This window comes from Artibeus jamaicensis, unplaced genomic scaffold (assembly GCF_021234435.1).
Source record: "Artibeus jamaicensis isolate MK-2021 breed Jamaican fruit bat unplaced genomic scaffold, CSHL_Jam_final contig_851, whole genome shotgun sequence".
Classification (NCBI taxonomy): Eukaryota; Metazoa; Chordata; class Mammalia; order Chiroptera; family Phyllostomidae; genus Artibeus; species Artibeus jamaicensis.
In genome coordinates, this window is record NW_026521986.1 from 19015095 (window position 1) to 19039512 (window position 24418).

General features: G+C 45.0%; 1 protein-coding gene across 2 annotated transcripts in view; it reads right to left on the minus strand.

The window, feature by feature from the left end:
• The window catches only part of STON2 (stonin 2), a 120237-nt gene extending 96138 nt beyond the window's left edge, over nt 1–24099 (minus strand). For both annotated transcript variants that reach the window (XM_037154797.2, XM_037154795.2), the window contains exon 1: nt 23984–24099. The gene's annotated coding sequence lies outside the window, so the exon portion shown is untranslated. The remainder of the gene's footprint in view (nt 1–23983) is intronic.
• Nucleotides 24100–24418: the final 319 nt, after the last annotated feature.

A 24418-nucleotide genomic window follows, 5' to 3' on the forward strand; every position in this document is an offset into this window, starting at 1 on the left:
AAAATATCTATTTAATAATTTTATATTGGTTATCTGTTAAAATTATCATATTTTGGACATGTTGGGTTGAATAAAATATATTGTTAAAATTAATTTTACCAGTTTTTTTAATTTACTTTATTTAAACTATATTTTATTGATTATGTTATTACAGTTCTCCCATTTTCCCCTTCATTCCCCTCCAACCTGCACACCCCTCCCACCCACATTTACCCCATTTAGTTCATGTCCATGTGTCATAAGTTCTTTAGTTTCCACATTTCCCATACTGTTCTTGCCATCCCCCTGTCTATTTTCTATTTACCATCTATGCTACTTATTCTCTGTACCTTTTCCCTCTTTCTTTTTCTCCCACTCCCCTATTGCTAACTCTCCATGTGAACTCCATTTCTGTGGTTCTGTTCCTGTTCTAGTTGTTTGCTTACTTTTTTAAATTTTAGGTGTGGTTGTTAGTAGGGTGGACAGCAAAAATGAGTTTGCTGTCATTTTATTATACATGTTTTTTATCTTCTTTTTTCTTAGATAAGTCCCTTTAACATTTCATGTAATAAGGGCTTGGTGATGAACTCCTTGAATTTGACCTTATCTGACACACACTTTATCTGCCCTTCCATTCTAAAGGAAAGCTTTGCTGGATAGAGCAATCTTGGGTGCAGGTCCTTGCCTTTCATGACTTGGAATACTTCCTTCCAGCCCCTTCTTGCCTGTAAGATCTCTTTTAAGAAACCAGCTGACAGTCTGATAGGAACTCCTTTGTAAGTGACTATCCCCTTATCTCTTGCTGCTTCTATGATTCCCTCCTTCACTTTAATCTTGGCTAATGTAATGATGATGTGCCTTGGTGTGTTCCTTCTTGGGTCCAACTTCTTTGGGACTCTCTGAGCTTCCTGGACTTCCTGGAAGTCTATTGCCTTTGCCAGATTGGGGAAGTTCTCCTTTATTATTTGTTCAAATAACTTTCCCCCCATTGCTCTTCCTCTTCCCCTTCTGGTACCCCTATAATTCGGATGCTGGAGCATTTAAAGATGTCCTGGAGGTTCGTAAGTCTCTTCTCATTTTTTTGAATTCTTGTTTCTTCATTCTTTTCTGTTTGGTTGTTTCTTCCTTCTGGTCCACTCCATTGGTTTGACTCCCCATTTTCTTCCCATCACTATTGGTTCCCTGTGCATTTTCCTTCATTTCACTTAGTGTAGCCTTCATTTTTTCATCTAATTTGTGACCTAATTCAACCAGTTCTGTGAGCATCCTGATCACCATGCTTTGAACTGTCACTTAGTTGATCTGGAGCTTTGATCTGTTCTTCTGTTTGAGCCATTTTTTTTTTGGGGGGGGGGGCCTTATCGCACTCTCTTAACTTTTTCTTAATGGGGCAACTAGAAAACTTAAAATAATACATATGTGTCTTTTACTATATTTCCATTGGATAGCATTGCTCCAAAAAAGTTCATTCTTTATTTCAACCTTATTGTTGAAGGAAAATTTCCAATAAACATTTGATGTTGACTCTTCTTATCCTTTAGTGTTTCATCTTTTGGTCTCTATTACTGCTGGTAAAGAGTTGGAATTCTTATTTCTGCATTATAATGTTTCCTTTCTCTAACTGCTTTTAAGATTTTATCTGTGGTTTTCAGCAATCAACTATGGCATTTGTAGGTATGGTTTTCTTATAACTCATTCTACTTGAAGTTTCTGTAGTATTTTCAATCTCTATGTCAATCTTTTCATAAAATTTGGAAAAATTTCCTCAAATGTTTTTCTCCTCCTTCCTCTATCTCTTTTCCTGTTTGTCTGGCTTCAAGATAATGTATTCTTCCTTCTATCATCTTCATTCTCCTGTTAAACTCATCCTGTGAATCTTTCTTCTCAATTATTCAACTTTTACATTCTGGAATTTTTCTTTTGATTTTTTTATAGTTTCTATTTCTCTGTTGAAATGCCCTATAAATTCACTTGTTACAGAGTAGAAGGAAAATTACAGACCCTGCTCAAAAGTACAGACCTAACCCCTGACACGCAGACTTTCTGTGTGGTTTCTGGATGTTTGAGGTGTTAGTAAAGTGTTAAGGAGGTCTTTTTACTGTGACTGGGCTGGACTGCCAACGTGCCCCAGGATTGCCTGACCTCTGGTGTCTCTGTCTTATTTTCAATCCCAAAGACACCACTCTTGGTAAATCTCCCATGGTTTTAGTCCCTGCGTGTGTCCTCCAGCCGGACCAAGGATACCCTGAGGACACGCAGGCACACCACTGTTCTTCCTTTCCCATGCAGCTCTGTCCTTTCTAGTGCCCTGCTCTACAGATCCCCAGTGGGCCAGGGCCCCAAGTGGGGGGCGCGCAAGAGGCAACCACACTGTGACGTTTCTCTCCCTCTTTCTCCCTCCCTTCCCCTCTCTAAAATAAATAAAATCTTAAAGAAAATTTAAATCTGAGAATTTAGCCATCTTTGCCTTGTATCTCTTTGCCATATGTAGTCAACTAGACAGCTACTTTAAAATTTTCTCTACCTTACTGGGTTTTGATGCTACTGGGCAAAAACAATTCAATGGTCTGTTCAGGGTTTATACGGAAACATCTTAAACTATATCTAAAATAAGATTCCACTGCCAATTCCATACCCTAAAGTAAGGCCTCAGTCAGCTTTTTCCCCAGTCAAGAACAAGCACCTAAATGTCAAAAAGAGAAATGGGAAGAAAGGAAGAATGGGAAAAATTAGACTGCATGGATTCTATGTATTTCTCTGGAGTTTTCTTCAAAACCAGACATTTCGACAAACTTACTGAGTATCTAGTGTCCACTCAGAATTGGACATGGTTTGATGATGCAAAATAGTATTAAGCGTGCTTTTAAATTCTGAGACCTTTGTCACAGTGGGTTATGGGAATCATAAAAGTTTAATCACAAAGTTAAGGTAGCCATGCTACTTGCTTCACAAATTCTCAGAATAAACAGGAGCCTGGAAGGCGCCATTGCCTTGTGGTGAAGACCTAAATCAGATTAAGGACTTGGAACGCCACTTCCCTTCCTTCTTCTTCCCAATTCATTTCCCTTATGAGAGAACAGAGTTCACGTGAACCGAACCTGGAAAGAACTCACTAGAGAAGAGACACGCACTCACACACGTGTGCCTGTGCACACACACATTTTAATCGACAGGCGCTTTGATATTCCTGAAAGGGAAAAGTTGAGTGGCCTTGGTTGCTTGCTTTCCCTACTATATATTTTTTGTTTGTTTGAATATTCCTTCATCAAAAGTAAAAAAAGGCTGACCACCCTTTTTCTATTGGAAATTGGTGAGTAGAATGAACACCCCTGCCTCAAATCAAACATATATGAGAAAGAACTCCAAAAGGAATATATGAGGTACTTCGACCAGTCAGTATCTACCCATGATTCTCCACTAACTCTCACCTATTTCTTTCATTCACATACACTAGAATCCCCTATCCCTAGACATCTGTCCTTGCTCCCTCTAAAGTCACATTATTTGTGTGTGTATACATGCACACACGTGTATAAATACATATACGTATAAATAAATATGTACATGCATGCATTTGGATCTATCCCAAGGTTATAATTACAAATACTCTATTGTATGATTATTTCTTCCAAATAAACAATCCTGATAGCTACGCTGTCCAACAACTCCATGGCTCTGCATTCACAGTCAAGGATCTCCGTCATGCTTAGCTTGAAAAACAGGCTGTCTCTGACCTTTGGTGCATTCCTGAGGCAGTGATCCTGAATGATATCCCCAGGTACCTGAACAGTGTTTCACACTTAGCGAATGGCCATGGTAGAAGTTTTAAAACATGCAGAACATAATACTCTCCAGCACCTTGAACTTTTAGAAGTTACTGGCTTATTCCATCTTGGTAAAACTCATCTTGGTTTACTTTAGTTTCATATCTGGAATTGGGATGCTAACATTTGGCTCTGTATGAAGGTAGAAAGTTGGTATGGATCATTTCTTTTCATCTATATTTTAAAGTTATGAGTGTATCACTTTGAATGTTCCATCCTGAGACTGTCAATTTGCCAGGAGAGTATAGAAGATGTTTGGGTCCCAATGGTAGCCATATTTCCTGGGCATAACCCTAAGATTTTCCAAGAACCTTAACAAAACATTATTATTATATTTCGTTCAAGTTAAGATGCCAGATTGTAAAATACACCTAATTTTAGAGATTATAAAATACTTTAATATATGTATACATGCACATACAGTTCTTAGAATAAATGAAATACATTCTGCCCTGGCTGGTGTGGCTCAGTGGATTGTGTGCCAGCCTGCAACCAAACGGTCACCAGTTCAATTCTCGGTAGGGGCACATGCCTGGGTTGCAGGCCAGATCCTCAGCTGGGGATGCAGAAGAGGCAACCACCAATTGGTGTTTCTTTCCCCCTCTTTCCCCCTCCCTTCCCCTCTGTCTAAAAACAAACAAAATCTTAAAAAAATGAAATACATTCTTATTTTTATACCAAATACTTAACAAAATTACAAATTAGTATATATTTCCAGGATGTCAAAATTTGGGGGTTAAACATTTCTTTTAACTTTCTTTTTTCTATTTTCTTAGCATTTCTCTTTAAACATGATGCATTTGGGATGCTTATGAGACATCAAGTTAGATGTCAACTAAGTGGCTGGATGGACATGGGAGTCTGCAGCTCAAGGCTAGAAATACAAACTGGGGAGTCATCATTTTACAGAATGGATCTGGTCATCTAGGGAGATTGTAGCAGAAGAGGGAGTGGCCAATGCACTCACATAGGCACCTGGTCCACATGGGAGCAGCATTCACTGTGAGGCTCCATTCAAATCCCAGGACCCACTGACTCCAAATGCACAGAAAAGAGAAAAGATGCCTAGTTCGGAAGCACTACCACATCCTGCCCTTCAATCCATGGGCACACAGTAGGCAGAGGTCCCGAACCAACAGGGCCCCTCTAGATCTGGCCACTTGGAAACAAGAAGAGTTTGAAATGGTGCTTTTCTCCATGAGATTTGTAGAATCTCAGACTTGAAGAAAAATGAACATGCCGCTGAAAAACTCAGTAAAGAGAGGAGCAAATATCCTGGGAGATAAGAAAATCAGTAGCAGAGGGGAAGGTACTAGTCACGTTATAATAAGGGCAGGAATCTCCTAAAACTACAGGCAATTTTACAATTCTAAATAATTATTTTATTTATTTTTAAAGATTTTATTTATTTATCTTTAGAGGGGAAAGGAAGGAGAGAGGGAGAGAAATATCAATGTATAGTTGCCTCTCATGTGTCCCCTACTGGGAACTGGCCTGCAACCCAGGCATATGCCCTGACTGGGAATCGAACCACGGTTGTTTGGTTCGCAGGCCCACACTCAATCCACTGAGCTACACCAGCCAGAGCCAATTCTGAATAATTATTAAATGAGATAATGTGGGTCAGATTGCTCTGTAGGTGCCCAACATTATTTGTAAAGCAAAGTCTGCACATTGTTGTCGATGAAGTAGTAGAATGTGGAAAGGGACAGGTCCCTGAGAACAAAGTCAGGTGCTTTGGAGACTCTCATGGGGCTAGGAATCTACCTCTGTGACTGATCAGGGAAGCAAAGGCTCAGGGAAGGGAAGCAGCTGGAGTGGCTCTTGCTTTACTAACCATGATGCCCACAGAACAACCTGCCTCCCTGGGCTCCAAGCCCTGTGCCTGTGCAGGTGCACTCTGTCATTCCACAGGTGAGGCATGTCATCTCCTTTGCTCCCCAAAGCAACCTCCTGACCTAGGTACTATTACTAATGTCACCATTTTAAAGATGACAAAGACTGAGGCCAGAGAGGTTAAGTTACTTGATCAAAGCCAGAGAACTAATAAGTGATGGTGCTAAGATGCCAACCAAAATTGCCTGACTTTGCAGACTATTCCTGTAACAATTCAATGACTCATTCATTCAATGAACTAACAGGATTATGTGGCTACAATGTGCTAAACTCTGACTCTGTACTAGATGTTAGGGGTTGAGAAATTGATAATACAGAATCCAGAAAGACAAATTAGCCTCATACTCATGAAAGACTTTAAACATCATTAAAAGTGAAAGTACACATTTGGTCACAGGAATATACAAAAAGGATTGAAAGATGTAACCCCTACAAGCTTAAACTCATGTCCCATTACCAAAATGCTCTGCATAGAGAGTTCAACGAATATCATTTACAATGCTGGTAGTTATCTTGTGTGTAGCAAAATTATGTTACATCGTGGGTTTCTATATATATGAGTCTACATTGAAGGTTTTGATTTGGTTAAATGCAAAGATACAAGGAAGGTCAGAACATTTTTTTAATCTCATCTTGGAAAAAAATCATATGATCATCTAATAGCTGCAGAAAAAGCATATGACAAAATTTAACATCAATTTACAATAAAAATGCTCAACAAAGTGGATATAGAGGGAACATACCTCAACAGCATAAAGGCCATATGTGACAAACCCACACCTAACATCATACTCAATGGTGGAAAGCTCAAAGCTTTTCCTCTAAGACAGGGACCAAGATAAGGATTATTTCTATTTCAATGAACTACTTTCATTCAGTATTGTCTTAGACACAGCAATCAGACAAGAAAAAGAAATAAAAGGCATCCAAATTGTAAAGGTTTAAGTAAAACTGTCACCATTTGCAGATGACATTATATGGAAAACCCCAGATCCCAGCCAAAAAAAAAAAAACTATTAGAACTAATAAGTAAATTCAGTAAAGTTGTCATATAAAAATACGACAAAAATAAAAGGACACATGGACAACAACTAAGGGGGGGTGGAAATGGGAGGGAGGTGGGGAGCACGGGGGGTGGGTTGGGATGGGAGTAAAAGACAGAATACTGTAGTTGAAAAATAATTAAATAAATAAAAAATAAATTTTAAAAATATGACAAAAATACATAAACCCACTACCCTTCTACACACTAATTATGAATGATCAGAAGAAAAAATTAAGAAAACAATTCCATTTCTAACTGCATCAAAAAAATAAAATAAAATAGCTAGGAACACATTTAACCAAGGAGGTAAATAAAATTGCTCTCAAAACTGTGACATGGAAGAAAAAAACTGAAGAGGACACAAATAAATGGAAGGATGTACCATGTTCATGGATTTGAAGGATTAATACCATCAATATGCCCATACTATGCAAAGCGACCTACAGATTTAATGTGATCCCTATCAAGATACCAACATCATTCTTCTCAGAAGTAAAACAAATAATCCTAAAGTTCATATGAAACCACAGAAGACTCCAAATAGCCAAAGCAATCCCGAGAAAGAATAACAAAGTTGGAGTTATCAAGCTCCCGAATTTCAAAATATACTACAGAATTTCTTCAGTCTTTAACATACTGGGAATCTCAGAAAAGTGAAGGAACACTTATCTCCACCATCTCTAAGAGGCAGGGACCTGAAATTGAATGACAACATTGGTCACTACAGGGAAGGACCAAAGGTCACAGGGGTGAGGTGGAGGAGCCTAGGAAGGCTCTGGGAAGAGACTATGCCTGACCTGGGTCTTAGGAAGATGAACAGCACACTGATAAAGAGCACCAAGCTCTGCAGTCAGGAGGCCAAGTCCCTCATGGTTGTTAATTATGGGAATATCTCTTAAACTCTCCCAACCTCTACTGAATCTCACCTAGTAGTTTCCTAGATTCCTGTGAGGATGAGAAAAACGCTGCATGTAAGACTTTTAGCACAGTGAATAATAAGTGCTCCGTTATTGTTATCTATTACCATTATTATTTGCGTCAAAAAAGTAGGAGTAGGAGTTAGCCTGGTAAAGAAACAAGGCAAGAACTTGCTGATTCCATTACTGTGGTCAAGGCATTCAGGAAGTGAAAGTGGAAGAAAGGGGGAGATCGTAGAAATTTGGGAAAAAAAGGAAGCAGTAGTGTGAGCTTCAGCCTGAGGCCGGAAACAGCCTAGCTGGCTGGATGCCAGGCACCAGTTAGCTTGGAAATGCCTTGTGAGAGGCTGTCCCGGAGGCAGGGGCACCACATTGTGTGGTCACCCCATTTTTATGGTCATCGATGGGAACAGTGTCCCTGTGGTGCATGCTGCAAAGCCAGGGCAGCTGAAGGCAGCAACCTGCCTGGCGGGCGCTCCAGGGGCCCCTGACCAGCAGACCTCATTGCTCTAGGCACCAGCCAAGGTATCCCATGGCTGATGTATCCAGTCATCTGCGCCGTTCCAGTAAATGGCGCTGTCGCCTACCTCTTTGGGCCATGCGGAAACCATATCTAAAGGAGTCCAACTGTGACTAGAGAGTTTGCCACCATCCCAATCACTCAGTACAGCTGCAGGAACATGGAACCTCATTTTGGAAGTGCCCGTCAACGCTCCCTATATCAAGAATTACAAGGATGAGAGGAAAACAGTGCTAGGCCACAGACCTCAAGCCTGGTGGGTGGCTCTACTATAAAGGTAGCTCAATGTACATTTGTTTGGAAAACACAGAGCTTTATTCTCCCACCCTGCCTTCTTTCGAAGGAATACAACTTTCCTCCTGGGCTGAACTGCCAACTCCCCTCAATTCTTTCTTGCCATTTCAGTCGTCAGCATCCCTCCCTCCCAGAAGCCCTTACCTACACTCCAGCCCCTTGCACCCAACACGCCCACAGCACTGCGCTGCACCGCTCCAAGGGGCACCCCGCACATCTGATGGAATGGGGATGCACCCCCTTTCTGAACGCTGCCCTGGAGCTGTGCAACCCAGCAGCCCAGCAACAACACACACCCTCCCACCCCACCACCCACACTTAAGAAAAAGAAGGAACATGTCAAATGTTCAGGGAAAAGCCCTGACTGGGAAAGAAAATGAAAGTAAATGCCTATCGCCGAAAGAGTCCCTGAGCTTATTGTTCATTCAGCAGAACAAAAGAAAACAACAGTGCGAGGGAACAGCAATTAAGCCTGGGTCCCAGTAAACATCCTAAGGGAACTAGGAACATGGAATGCATTGGGCGTGGGGATGAAAAGTGAGTTTCGATTTGGGAAATGCTGAGATTTAAGGACTGTGAAAAAGAAGGTGGGTGTAGAATATGTAGATTTAGAGTCTAATTAGAGGTAAAAATGAGAGGTAAGAAGTCAGATTTTTACAGTTGTGCACACACACACACACACACACACACACACAGAGAAGGATGATATATGAGGCAAAGAGAACCAATAGGTTATCAGTAAAGGAAGTGAAATGATAGATGAAAGATGGAGCCTGCCTACATCTGGGAAAGGGGGGGAGTGAAAAGGAAAAGGGTGCAGGACGAAGTGACAGAGCCACACAGTTAGAGAAACAGAAAAACCAGACACCCGGGCTCACGAAGGCAAGAGAGAATTTTCAAGGTAGGTTACTCCAGTAATGAGACACTGGGGGCTTGGACAGTCAGTGCTCACACTAACGTTACCTAGAGAGTTAGCTCCTCAAAGGGATGTCCATGCCCACTCTAGAGCGATTGCCAAAGGTCAGGGCCACCTACCCAGAAGGAAAGCCACAAGCTTTCCGTGGAACAGAGTAAAGCAGCAAAAATGGAAACCCAACTGCAAGGAGTTAATAATAAGCCATTTAAAGCTTCATATACAGCTTTGTCAAAGAAAGCAAAAAATGACCAGGGTACACAGTGTTAATCCTGGTCACAAACTTCTATGGGGAAGAACTTTTTTCTTTGCCTGACACAAACTGAAACTCCCCTCAGAGGAGGGGTGAGAGATCATTTCCTGGGATCTTCCCTGCTACGAATTCTCTGCACGACCACAGCGACGCTGTAAAACTTTCTCTGCAGTGTCCACAATTTATTAATTTGGGATTGACATACACACTTATTTGCAAATACGTTGAAAATACCTAACAGAGGGGGGAAATAGACTTGTTTCAAACCCTATGTGGTTTTCGAATGTTACCCAACAAAATAAAATACCCAGCAAATAAACACTACTTCCAGAAAAGCTTTTCATCATGCATTTACTGAATGTCTCCTATCTCTTGGCATGTTCTGGTGAAGTTCAAGGAACAGAGAGAGCACTAGGGCCCGGGCCCTGCCTTGGAGAGGGAGACAAGCAAATCAACAACAATCACAATAGTGGGCTCAGGGCTCCCCCAGGAAAACCCGGCAGTGCCACTGGTACACGGAGAGCTGACACCTAGTCCAGTTGTGGGGCAGGGAAGGTGATACCTGGGCAGGGGCTTGAAAGATGAACAGAAATTAATTGGGGACAGGGAAACAGGACATCCTAAGTCGACAGTCTGACATCTATACAAACAAAACAGGACATTACAATAGGGTCAGTTAGAGGGCACCATATTACTCAGCCATGTTTAAAGAATTGTAAACATACAAAACCATTGTTTCTTACCAAACAGTGTGTGCAGCAGACATCCCTGGCTCTCACATCCATCCCCTGGCCTCCCCTAAACACCGCCCATCACTGACTCCAACCTTGGGAATGTGTGTCAGAGATGCGGCAGGATCTAGAGATAAGAGGAAGGTTCGGTGTAAGGGGAAGATGGGGCTAAGAAAGGAGGCTCAAGTTCACAGAGGGCCTGAGATGCCTGTGTTAAGAATGGAGAAGGAGGAAGGGATGGATGATGCAGAGCTAGAAAGAGAATACCTGCTTTGTACATGACCAAGAAGCTTGAAGTATAATAGTTTTTTATAAAGCCCCCACTCAAACAAAACAGCTATAACAAATTGTCATGTGTTCATACAAAGACGAGATGAAGGACAGGACTGGACGATGGGTAACTCAGTTTGATTGGAGCGATGAGCCAGGAAGGACGGCAGTAAGACAGCAGGTTGGGAAGGCTGGGCGTCAGGTCAGACAGACCTTGTAGGCTGTGCCGAGAAGGTTGAGTTTTGTCATAAAGACTGCATTAAGGAGATCAAGTAAACAGTTTTAGATGAGGAAGTAACGTGTATTTTAGAAAGGTCATTCTGGAAGGAATGAGGAAGGGAACTGCAAGGTGGGAAGACCAGTTGGTAAACACAGTAGTCAGGCACCACATGAGGTCGGATCAAGAGGAGGGATCAAGAGGAGGGACTTTGTCCTGAGCCATTTAAGATGTAAGATCATCGAGAGTGGGGATAAAGCCTGTTTGGGGCTGATCTAGATCGAGGGAGTAGTGACATGGTGGGTGGATGACAAAGATCCTTGGAAACCTGGTTGGATTTTTCAGTGCCATTCACCAAGATTAGGACTTCGGGGGGGGGGGGGATACGATGAGGTAAGCTGCAGACCCCTGGGCCTGTGGGAGATTCTGTGGGGCCTGTTCAATAGACTACTTGTCTATTAAGCACCCAGAAGAAGAGAGATTAAGTGTTGCTGATACAGATTGGCAGGTGATTAGTAGCCATGAGTTTGGATTAGGTTACCCAGAGAGAATGTATAATATAAGGAGAAAGAAGAACCAAGTGTGGGAAGGTCACCCTTACCATGTTGGGCACAGGAAAAACAGACGCTCAGAAGTTCAATGCAAATGCCTTTTCTTGTCATCACCATGGAGGCTTGGGCCAAATGCAGACTTCCAGTGCAGGGAAAAATCACCCTGGCTTGCTTAGAGCCCAGAGGAAGACCAGGTCAAGGAGCTCACAGTGTTTGGTTCCACAGTGAACTCTTCAGATAACACAGAGTTGAAGTTCTGCATAGGCTCAAGGACAGTGGAGAAAAAGGAGAATAGGAGGCATTCGGCAGAAGTGCTGGGGTGGAGCATGTCCGGATTCCTGGCACTGGAAGAAGTGAAACCTTCATCTTTCTGCAGCATGGACTTCTGTGGATGGATGCCCCTAAGATGTTTTACGCATTCACCCTGATGCTTCCACTACACACACACACACACACACACACACACACACACACACACACGTCATCCATCGGGCAGAGTTCTCTAGTTAGGGCCATGGCCAAGATGCACAACTGGAACTTGAACACCTCCCCCTAGAACTGGTTCTTAATCTTTTAAAAAAATATGTGAAAGTCTGGATCTCTTTGAGATATAATTTAAGCCAGAGACCCTTGTCTCTGGGAAAATACACATACGTGCAACACTATTTATAATCATTTTAGGTGCTTCGCGGATGCCTTTCCCAAAGTCTCTTGGTGGATCCCCTGGGGACCTCTAGACTCCCTGTTAGAAGCTCCACCCTAAAACAATTTATCTAGCTGCTGTCACTTTCAGATCCTTCAAAATAAAACAGAATCATCCTAGAGGAGCAGAGCAGAAGGAAGCCGGGCTTCCTTTTGACCCTGTGGCTTCTACTGACCCTGAACTGATAATTCCTTATTTCCGTTTTCAGTAATGCAGAGGATATCTCCTTCCCTTTTCGAAGAATCCCTTCCCCCGCACCCTCCCCCAACTAAACAGACACACAGCATAAGATCCAAACAACCCAGCCAAACACTGAAACACCACCGTTGGCCGCAGGGCTGCAGCTATAGCAGGACCCAGCTGATCTTGACATTATCCTGGTGACGCAGGCCCCTTGCAAACAAGAAACATCCCGAGTTTGTGTCTGCTGACCGAAGGCAGGGCACGTGGGCGTCTCCAATTGCCAGGCACAGCAGCCAGGAGCAGGGACACTCTGGGTGGGCTTGGCATGAGAGCCAAGTAAGTGTGTGTTGACTGAGGGCTGGCTCTGCTCTCTAGAGCAGGGTCTCGGGTGTGGATGAGTGACAGGCACTGTTGACACTGCGTACTTCTTTATAGATTTACATTTAAAGATATAAATTTAGAGTGCAGATGTTATGACTTGTAGGGCAAAATAATCCACACATTACCCCAAAATGTGAGCAACTCAGCACCTTCAAGTAGTGACAATTCACACTCACCTTCACACTCCTGGTGTATTTCCTTCCTTCAAATTTATTTCTCTAATATTTATATATATATTAATTATAAAAGGTATGTGCTCTCACTAAGGAAAATCTGACACATACAGAAAGGCAAGCCACTGCTATACTTTTGAAATCATCTGATTTCTAAAAACTCCCTTAGTATGTACCTTTTCAGCTGCCCAGGGACACCTCTACTGTTCAAGGGCAAGGTGTTCCTTTTCAGGGTGGTGGGGGGGAAGGCTGTCACCACAAATGGGACAGGAACCTCTGACCTTGTGACTCCCTGGGCTCTCTCCCCTCATGGTTAAGAACCATTCATTCTATTGTTTTTCCAGGCTGATGGAAATTTCCCACAGTGTATGCCTATTCTCTTCACTCCTTCCACCTGAAAGACCAGAAAGAAAATCACTGCAAGCCCTTTCCTATCAATTTGTCTGCCTGGGTATTTCCAGTGTTTTCATTCAGTCCTCACCGCACCCACCTCCATCTGGAGAAGGCCTCTCAAAAGTTCTAGTAAGGATTGAGAAACCAACCACATCGTCACATATACCTTGGCCCTGCCACCACTAATAGCAGTGTTTCTTTTGGTAGATGTCTCCCTGACAGTAACTCTTGCAAAACACAAAAGCCACAACTTCAAAGCACACAAACCATAAATGCAAACACAGCAGACATACCAATTAGAAAATTGAGACATAAAACATCAGAATTTGAGACTCCGTATCTCTGAATTTTTCTTCAGCTTTGAGAGAGATAGACTTAAAAACAATTAAGAATCATTTGCCCAGTGAAACCAAGTGTCTTAGATACATTTTTCCAACCAAGTATAAAACTTGAATTTAAAGCAGTGGGGAAGTGCCTCAGCTGGTGTAGCTCAGTTCGTTGGAACGTCAGCCCATAAACAGAAAGGTCTTGGCTTCGATTCCCAGTCAGGGCACATACCTAGGTTACAGGTTTGGTTCCTGGACAGGGCACAGATGAGAGGCAATAATTGATGTTTCTCTCCCTTTCTCTCCCTCTCTCTCCCTCCCTTCCCCTCCCTCTAAAACCACTAGACATGTCCTCAAGTGAGGACAAAAAATAAAAATAAACAAAGAAAGCAGTGGGGAAGGATTAGTTTGTTAGATAAGAGTGAGACATTCTTACCTGGCTCATTGTGGCGTATGTAATATTGGAACACTGTCCTTGCCAGGAATATCCATGTTTTCTGCAGTTCTGTTTTCAGGTCTCTGAATGCTGTGCCTTTGTGGCTCATGTACCGATTGCCACATGCACAGGCCGGACTTGACCTCTGATTTCATGTTTCAATTACAGAGAAAGCATAAGTGGCCGGCACATATGTGTGGAATTTATTACAGTATCTCCTTGACTTCCCCCTTTTATTTTTAATAAAAAGAACGAGCATAGTAGCAGTATGGGCTGCATTAAAATGTGGTTTCCAGTTCAGGGAAAACTCAAAGGCCCTTAAAATGGGTGAGGTGTCACGGCTCCTTGCTTCTCATGTGTGGGCATGACACGTGATGGTTTTACAGTGATAAACGGGCAACCACTTCCCATCATTAACACACTGCAATCACTGAGCCCTCAAACCTCCAAAACGGGCATTTTTTACTACCCGTTCCCATCTCAGGGTAAGGAAACTGAGTCTCAGAAAGGAGCAGCTAGGAAGAGGTCACATGGTATCTGACCTGGGTCTCCTGACTGACGTCTAAACATTACAGAGCTCAAAGGATAAACCACCCAAAGAGCAGCACAGACACACCCACACCTCATTGCACACCGGGAAGCGAGAACGGAACAAACCGGAGCTGCCTTGACTTTTCCACTGGAGCAGGGATGGCCCCTGGCTCCGCCCCAGGGCTCTCCCCTTGTCAGTCCACTTCCATTCCTTCCCGGAGTAGATCACCCGGCTGTGATGTGCAGATACGATGGCCACAGAGACGTTTCCACCCCTTCTTCTCACCTGTTTCTGAGGATACCCACTGCACACTTCTACTTCAACGTCTAACAGGCCTCTCACACTTAACACCTCCAAACTTGAACTTGCACTCTCCCTCCCTTCAAAAGGACTCCCGACTCAAGCCTTCGCCACCCAAGTCAATGGCAGCTCTATCTTCCTAGCAGCCCTGGTCAAACATACCAGGTCATTCTGGACTTCCCTCCTCCTCTCACACTGTTCTCTCATGTCCATTTCACAAATAGGCAGTTTACAAACATATTTCTCACATGATTCTTTAAATGGCAAATTCCCTAACAGTGTAACAACTATATATGGTGCCAGGTGGGTACTAGACTTACTGGGGTGGGGGGATCACTTTGTAACTCGTATACCTGAAACTAATAAAATATTGAATGTCAACTGTAATTGGAAAGTTAATACAAATAAAACGGCCCTAATTCCCTTAGGAGACTTAGTAAGATTCCACTCGCACGAGGCATCATGAGCACCTTTGCTGAAGTCATTAGGTGAGCCTCATTTCTCATGACGCTGTCTACTTCCTTACGATGATCGCCTACCTACTGATTTTTACATGCTATTCGTTAAACACTGTGTAACATTTCTATTTCCAGGCATTGATCTCATAGTGCTTTACAACGCATTTAACTAAATACATCATGCAGTCCTCAAAAGATCTTTATGAAGTAGGTACTACTATTATCCCATTTACTTAGATACAGAAACTGAGGTAGGGAGTTTAAATACTGCCCAAGGCCACACAAGTCAAACCGAGACATTCCGGCTCCCCAGTCTGCGCTCTGAGATAACCACGTCGGCACGCTCCACCCACAAGACGCACATTCCCCAGTAAGGGAATAAATGAACCTACGGTCTTCCCTAGCTTTCTTTTTATTGATTGATTGATTTTTTTTTTATTCTCACCCAAGGACATTTTTTCCACTGGTTTTAGAGACAGAGAGACATAGATGTGAGAGAGAAACCTTGATCGACACCCCCTCATATGCGTCCTGACTGGGGATCACACCTGCAACTCAGGGGTGTGCCCTGACCAGGGATTGAACCCAAGACCTTTCGGTCTACAAGACAACGCTCCAACCAACTGAGTTACCTGGCCAGGGCTTTATCTAGCTTTCTCATGGCCAGGACCCACTTCTGCCAAGTGCCCAGCCAGCATTGGATACACATTCCCTGTCCTCGTCACAGGAAAAGTGTCAACCAGATGACAAGGGATCAAACCCCCTGGCCCCATGAGCACTGTGCTGTGACCAGCCAAGTCACTCAGCTGAGTCTAATAGTGACAGCAAATGATTATGACTCCTTGGAACTGCTTCCCCAAGGCCCGTGCTGGGGTCAGGAACTGAACACCAACCGAGGACAGAGCACGTGAGCTCCAGGGCCCTGCAGTGCGACAGATGGCGAAGCTGGAGGGGCTGCTGCCGAGGACGCTGCCCCCAAGTGCCAATTAGTCTGACGGTGAGTGACAGACATGTGCGTTTTACTCAAACAGAACCCCACTAGCAACTCACCACGTTTGTAGATGACACGTCATAACAAAAACACTGAGGACGAAGAGACAGAGCACAGAGGGAAGGCAGGGTGCTTCGACAGGCCTGCCGATGGCGCGAACTGGCAGCAAAGCAAGGGTCCCCTCCGCCAGGACCCCTGCGGGTGTGGCCCAAGCGGACAGGCAGAGCCTCCCACCTCGCAGCACGCTCTTCCTGCTGTTTCCAGCTGCAGGAGCCACGAGGGGTGCAGCGGCCAGACCTAAGAGCTCAGGAGAGGGGTTCAAAGCCCAGGTCTGCTGCAACCTGTGACACATTACTGAAGGCCAGCCTCTGTCTGTCTCCTTTGTAAAATGAAATGCTACTCTCCCCAACCCTACAGAGCTGAGGCGGAAATTGAGTCGGATAATATAGTATATAAACGGCTATCGGAGAACCTGGAACATAGTAAAATTCAGCGAATGACAGTTATTCATAGGGACTGTGATAATTTCAATAACAAAAAATGTTTCACACCCTTCAACTGTTCAGAGTTTAAAGTCGAGGGAAATGTAGGGGCAAGGAATGATGTGGACAAATTAATACTCTGTGTTTGGCAAGGGCAGGAAAACACACAAGTAAAACTGTATTTTTAACAGCTGTGGGGCATCACAATGGACAACAGTTAAACAATGTAAAATCGAATAAGCTCACCATCTCTGGATCACTCCAGCCTCATCCACTTAACCATGACATACTTTTTCCCTTTCAAAAGCTTAAGTCAGGAAAGACAGACACATACATTCAGCTCCTAAAGCAAACTGAGAAATAAAATCTGTGTTCATTGAAAACATCTCACTTTTTAAAAAAGTAATCAGCTAACTTCAAAAGGAAGGCAGCCGGTGGAGTGACTCTATCCAGCCGGTAGGGTCTACCTAGGGTCTCACGTCGAAGTTCAGGCAGAGTGGAAGCCCTGGATGGCCCTTCTGCATTGGCTGGCGTTTGGCACAGGAGGTGCCGACAGAACCATTTCGTGCACATGGTGTCCTTGCACAGACGCACAGTGCTAATGGCACCTTCTTTCAAGGGAAGCCAGGGTTAAGCCTGCAAGGGAAAGGTATAATTATCTCACCCGTGACTTAAAAGTAACAAGGGCTTTATGGAGTTAGAGTTGAGGGACTCCAGGGTTATAATGTAGACAGAGAAAACCCTAACGAGAGTTCAGGGGCCCCGGGTTCTCAGGGCCACCCTCCCTCCCTCCCTACGGAGATCTGTGAAGTAACTTAAGCTGGTCACCACCGAGTGTCAGGAGAGGTGGGTCCAGTGAACTCAGAGGGGCCAGGGGACCCCTGCACAACTTCAAACAAATCACTTGACCTTCCCAAGTCACTTTGCAAGTAGAAAGAGACCCACTGCCTGCCAGTTTGACAGAGTTTCTGATGGGATTAGATGTCTTATACAGAGGTTTGACATCCTTAGCTCCAAAGTGCATCCTATTAATAAAACGAACATGTGAAGAAGGTCGAACTAGAGTCCAGGGTTACTCATCTGCTAATGAATCGCCCAAAGGCTTCACATGTCAAAAGGTGATGTAAGCCAGCAGAATACTCTAATTAGGTGGTCAGATGGCAGGCAAAGAGAAGAAGACTTTAAGAAGCTCAGACTTCCTGTCTCCTCTCCTAATCTAGATGCCCAGTCACAGACCAGGAAGAAGCCTGTGCTGATCATCGGAGCCACAGTAAACTTAGGTCCAGTCCCTAAGGCTACACCTCAGTCTTACTCTGCCCTCCAACTCAATGCGACTACACCCTATGAATCTTCTCCACCCAGCACAGCCTAAGAAAGAGTCCCTGCCTCTGAAGTCACAGCACGGCGGTGTGACGCCCTTGGATGATGTGCCTGCTGTTGGCCCCATTGTTATTTAGCTGTTAGTGATTTTGCATAAATATTATGGCATGTCTCTCTCAGATCAGAGACTGGATCAGAAGACTAAGCAGTAGACTTTTTATTTCCCCACAGCATCGCCTCAGAGCCTTGCACCCAGCAGTCACTAAATGCCATTTGCATGAAGCCACTTCCAGAGATTTTACTGGGCCATCAACTATCTGCAAAGTAGCTTCCCACTCATTATGGCTACATATCATAAAAAACAGTGACCATCTCTTGCCTGTTAGTGAGGGTCCCTGGCTGACAAGTCCAGGTTAGTATGGAGCCAGCTGGGGGTCACAGAGGTACATACAATGAATACAAAATTCAAGGGACTTGGAGTTTTCAATCCTGCCCTTCTGTCATCTCTCTATACAATTCTAGCCAATTGTTTCTAAGTCAATGCATTTCAGAAAGACAGCAATTAATAGCACTAGAGACCTTCCTCCTAAAAGTGCTAGAGATGGGGGAAATATATATATATATGATAGCACTTACTCAATATAAACATATAGACAGGATATTGTTTATCTGGTGACCTGATGTGTATATTTCTTACATATCCTATTGCTGGATAAATGCTGTCCAACAGGGAATTGCAACCCTTTCTAATGACTATATTCAGCATTGTAAATCCCTCACTGTGGCTAGTGTCAGCGTCCTTTCCCTCACTGGCTCTCTCTCCTGCCTAGAGTTTTATCTGCTGCATCTTTTGAAACTTTAGACCAAGTTTCCTGGAGACCTGAGATTAGGGGAACTATGTAGCTCACTGCAGAACTGACCAAGAGAAGGGACCAGGAAGGCCAAGCCTGCAGGAGGACAGGAAACATGCAAAATGACCCTCAGAGGGAAACACACAGATCTAATCAAGACAGCTCGCCTCAGGCCCTCTGAACGGATATCTCACCCACCCCTGGAGGTACGCAGAACCCTACGGAATTGTCCAGTCTCAAAGAGCACACCTTTAAGGTGTTATTTTTCTGTCAACCCTCAATCAGGAAAAAGGTCTTTTCAAATCTCACTCCTTTCATTTTATAGTTTGGCCCCAAGACATGTCTTATGTTATACAAATTTAACGTGTATAGAATTTTTAGTATTTTCTATCCACATCCCAATATACCAATTTGCAGTCACCCCCACCTTGAAACAAATAATGTAACCTGCTAGCCACGCCCTCAAAGTATTTCATGTAGTCACATGGTATCTGCTGGCCAGGCAGATCACTGATTACCTGGGTCCTCATAGAGTTCAAACTTTTGCCACACCCAGGATTGAGAAGAATAAAAAGGAAACAGACCCTCACTATGTTTTATTTCTTGCGCCACATTGTAGACACCAACATATTTTCTCCTTAACGTTCATTCTTGGAATGCTCTCCTATTACAGAAGTGGTGAGTCACAGTTGAGAGAATCGTTGGGACTTGTTCCACCCACTGGAACAAGCCAAACCGAGGAAGACCTTGGTTTCTCATGCAGCTCTTTATGCTGGGGGTGTTGCTCTCAATCTGCATGATCACATGGGGCAGATGTTTATTCATGACGGTGACCCCAAGTGAAGTGAGAAATTTCTTGGTCTGACTTTCTTAAAATTCAGCCAAAGGTCCACCCAGGGAGCTCAACCAGCTCCAGAAACTAAAATGAGGATGACAAGACGTACGAGGGTCAGGACTGGAAGACACTGAAAGGCCTGAGTATATTCCAGGCAAAAGGGTGTGCACTCAGTGACAGAAAGGGGCGTCAGGGCAGAAGGACGAGGGAGGGGGTGAGAGCAGCACTGGTCCTCTTCTTGGATTCAAAGGCTATGAATTTGAACTTTTTTCATTTCCTCCCTATGAGAATTGCACTCGAAATTTAAAATACTCCTAGAGACTGTCACTCTTACCCCACTGCTCACGGCTGGAGTCGACCTGCAGCAAAGGTGCCACACAGAATGCTGGGATCCTCCAGACTTTTCCTCCTTCCACTAGGCCCTTCTATTCAGGCCTTTCCCTCCGCCATGTCTTAATTTATCCTGTTAGTTCTGTGGTCTTCAAAGTGTGGCCTCCAGACCAGCAGCGCTGGCATCACCTGAGCACGTCTCAGAAATGCTAGTCCCCAGGACCACAACAGACCCACCGATTCAGGAACCCTGGGGGTGAGGCCCAAATGTCTGTGCTTTTCCTCGGGTGATTCTGATGCTTGCTAACGTTTGAGAACTGCTGCTGTAGATAATATTATAAAAAATGACTCTACGATGAGAGAACATGTGCATTTTAGGAGAGGACTTGTAAACAAGACAAGCCACTCAAGTGCCAACTGAGTCATTTTCTAGCAGTGGATCTCAGGTCATGTGACAGACAGTGAGAGAGACTGGAGGCTGCTGTATTAGTTCAGGCCGTCATTATCTTTTGCCTTTAGTCCCACCCATCTCAATCTCCCCACATTGCCACTAGAAATATTCTACCTTAAAATCTGATGTTGAGACGCAACTTAAAACCCTTCAGTGGCTGCTCCCTGACCCTAAGATACCCTCCCAATCCCATAGCAAATGACCCAGGTCTTTCATCATCTGCTTCCAGGACACTTCCCTGGCTTTGTTTTCCTCCCGCACTTTCCCTCCTACTTGGCCTCTTCTTACTGTCTGCAGGAGGTTTATACTTCCCCACACCACCGACCTCAGCTTTGGCCATGTGACTTACTTTGGCCAGGAGCAAGAGAGCTCAAGCGCTGTCTGCTGCTTCTGAGCAGACCTTAAGTGCTGTATTTGTTCTGCCGTGTTTTCTTTTTTCCCTTTCCCATAAGGGAGGTATCATCCCAGAAAGAAGCTGTTTTTTAAGCCTCAGAGGGTCCCAGAATGAAAACAGATCAGAAGCAGAACCACAGCTGATCTACACTGGATGTGCAGCGTAAGTGAGAAATAAACTTTGGCTGTCATAAGCCACTGAGATTTGAGGGTTGTTGTTCAGCCTAAACTGACTATTGGAGCATTTTTGATCTCCCATATCCTCTCTGCTTGGAATGTCTTCTCTCCTCAGCTCTACCCTCCCTTCCAATCCCTCCTCCCCCTTGTTTGCACAAGAGACTGGCTCATCGTTCTACACTCAGTTCAGGGTTTATCCCCTCAATCAAGTCTTTTTTATTTCCCAGGTCTAAATGATTGCTCCTACCTTTAAGAGCTCCTCTGGATGCTACAGACCTGTAACATCCCTGGAACTACACTTGGGGTTTTCCATTAATTAAAACAATTCCTCTTCAGCCCTGGCTGGGTTGCTCGGTGGATTGAGCACTGGTCTCTGAACCGAAAGATTACTGGTTTCATTCCCAGTCAAGGCACATGCCTGGGCCAGGTCCCCAGTTGGGAGTGTAAGAGAGGCAACCAATCACTGTTTCTCTTCCTCTCTTTCTCTATCCTTTCCCCTCTCTCTAAAAATAAATAAACACAAACAAATAACAAGTTCGTTTCTTAAAAAAACAAACTCCTCTTTAAAAAAAAAAAAGACTTCTCATTTTACAGAATGGGAGACTTTGACTCGGCAAAGCAAACTTGTCCAGGTTTCCCAGCCATCAGCCACAGAGACAGAGTTCTCACCAGGTGCAGATCTGGCTCAGAAATAAGCAAGCATGTCCCTGTCCCCCATCCCCCCCTTCCCTCCTCCAGCAGCAAGCTTTCAGATCCTCCCACTCCAGGAGAGGAGTAAAAGTCTTCCTAACAACGGAAAGGGCTGCTGAATTAATTTGACACCTGAAAGATCTGCATCTGAAAGTGGGCTTCCTACCCCCTGAGAAGATCATGGCTTTCTCTAAGTGGATGTATTTATTCTTAAGGCTCCCGGGAAAGGCCCTGGAGACCCCTGAGAACTAGGGCAGTTTGTGCCTTTCCTCAGGTCCCACGCAATGGGCAACTGTGGTGCGATAAGACAAGGAGACTCCCACTTCCAGTGCCCAAGGAACCTTTGGGAAGGAGGGTCTTTTGGATCTGTCAAAGGGTAGGAGGTTAAGTACCAGAGGGGTCAGAGTTCCCAAAGAACCCACTACGTATTGATATTTCATGTATTAAAAAGGAAAATGGCCCTGGCTGGTGTGGCTCAGTGGACTGAGCACCGGCCTATGAACGGAGAGGTCACCAGTTTGCAGCCCAGTCAGGGCACATGCCTGGGTTGCAGGCCAGGTCCCCAGTTGGAGTAGCTGGGGATGCGTGAGAAGCAGCCAATTGATGTTTCTCTCCCTCTCTTCCCCACTCTCTAAAAATAAATAAATAAAGTCTTTTAAAAAATGAATGGTGCCAAATGTTTTACTCTTCGGGTTAAACAAGAAAAGGAAAATGACACAGTGGCAAAGGACTGAACTGGACCACCCAGGTCATTCCTGTGAAAAAGCACCTAAAGTGGCAACTGCAATTCAGATTTCCAGAAGCTGCTGGCATCTTGTTGTGTGGCTGGGTTTTGTTCTCTCTCTCTCTCCTTTACTTGTTTAAGGGATGAGTAGAAACTGTAAGAACCTTCCAATTTCCCCTCCGTATCAGCCATACTTCTGCAAGATGAGCATTCAACAAAGTCCTACGATATTCTCTTCACACAACATCCATACCATTTTTTCCAAGGGTTACAAAGGTTTTCTAAGACCCTAGTTGTAATCCATTTCTCTCTCACCATTCCAATACAGCAAGTTTTTACCCCCTCAAGGGATACATTACCTTGAAATGATACCATCAGTAACATTAATAGTATGTTTTCCCTCCAAGTGTAGAAAGCTATTCAGAGCTCCAAATGGTCGCTGGGCCAGTTTGGACAACTTCGATTGACTCTTTAAAAGACCATGCACTCAGTATAGTAAATAATAAGAGCCAGCAATAATTGAGTACTTAGCGTGGGGCCCGGTGTTTCTCAGGCATTGCCTCATTTAATCCTCAAGACAACGCTATGGGGAGAGTGCAACCATTATTGCCGCCTTACAGATCAGGACAGTGAGGCTCACAGAGTGAGCCTGCGGGACCTGCCCTAGGAGAAGAAGAGACAGGCAGAGGCCAGCGGCTGCCCAAGACCACAGTTAATGATTCACTCAAGCCCTCGGGCAGCTCCTTTTAGTAAAGGCTGACACACACACACTGTACTCACTCACTCACTCACTCACTCACTCACTCACTCACTCACTCACTCACTCACAAACACATTCTCATCTTCAACTCTTCATCCCAGCCAGAGGCGGGTGGCCGGCAAATTGCTTGGCAACGCGCGCAAGAAACTCCATCCAAACCCGGGGTCCGCCGGGCCCAGTCCGCCTCTGGGCGCTGTCCAGCGGGCAGTGCGCCTGAGAGTCCTGGCTGGGGTCCTGCTTCCAAACACCCCAAAGGTGGGGAGAAAAGCCGAGGCCAGGATTTCAGGCTTTGAGGTGGGGGGGTGGAGGCACCGTCCCCAGGGTCACTTGTTGTCATCTCCCGACTTGGGACAACAAAAACCGTCCTGGGCACCCAGATCTTGGGGAAGACACGCATTGGTAAATAGTGTCTGCGTATGAGTGCAGGGGTCGCAGGGGTCTTCCTCGTATACCCCCACCTACCTTAGACCGATTCACCTCTCCTCCTCCCACTTCTGGACGCCCATGGCGTGTGGAAATGTCACGCCTTCCTGGGACTCTGGCCGAAGCAGGCGCGGGGCACGAGGGGCTACTGCAGCAGCCTCGGCGCTAGGACCTCGCGGCTGGCCCGCCCCCTGCCCGCTCCACCTGCGGGGCCCCTGTCTCCCCACGGCACGCTAGCCCTCCCTCTGCGGGCCCAGTTACCAGTGACGCTGCCCGCAGGATCCCGAGTTATTGCCCGAAGGTCGCCGTGGCGGAGCCGGCTGGGCTGACCGCGGACCCCTCCGGGGTGCGCTGCTCTACGCCGCACTCGCTCTGGATCACAGCGCCGCGGCAGGCTCTAGAGTCTGGACGCTCCCACCGTTCCTGATTGGCTGCAGTGCCCTCCCAAGCCGCGCCCTGATTGGGCAGCCCAGAGGGGGGGGCGCTCCGTGCGCCTACGGGACCTACTCCCAGGGCCCTGGCGCCACCTTCCAGATACGCGGGAGGAGTGGAAGGCATACCTGCCAGTAGCACGGCGTTGGTGGGGAGGAGGGTCGCCTTGGAGTCTCTACCGTACTCATAGCCAATGGTAGAGAGTGGTTATCACTGCCTCTCTGGCTTCACTCTCGCTCCTACCGGGGGTTTTGACTACCTGTT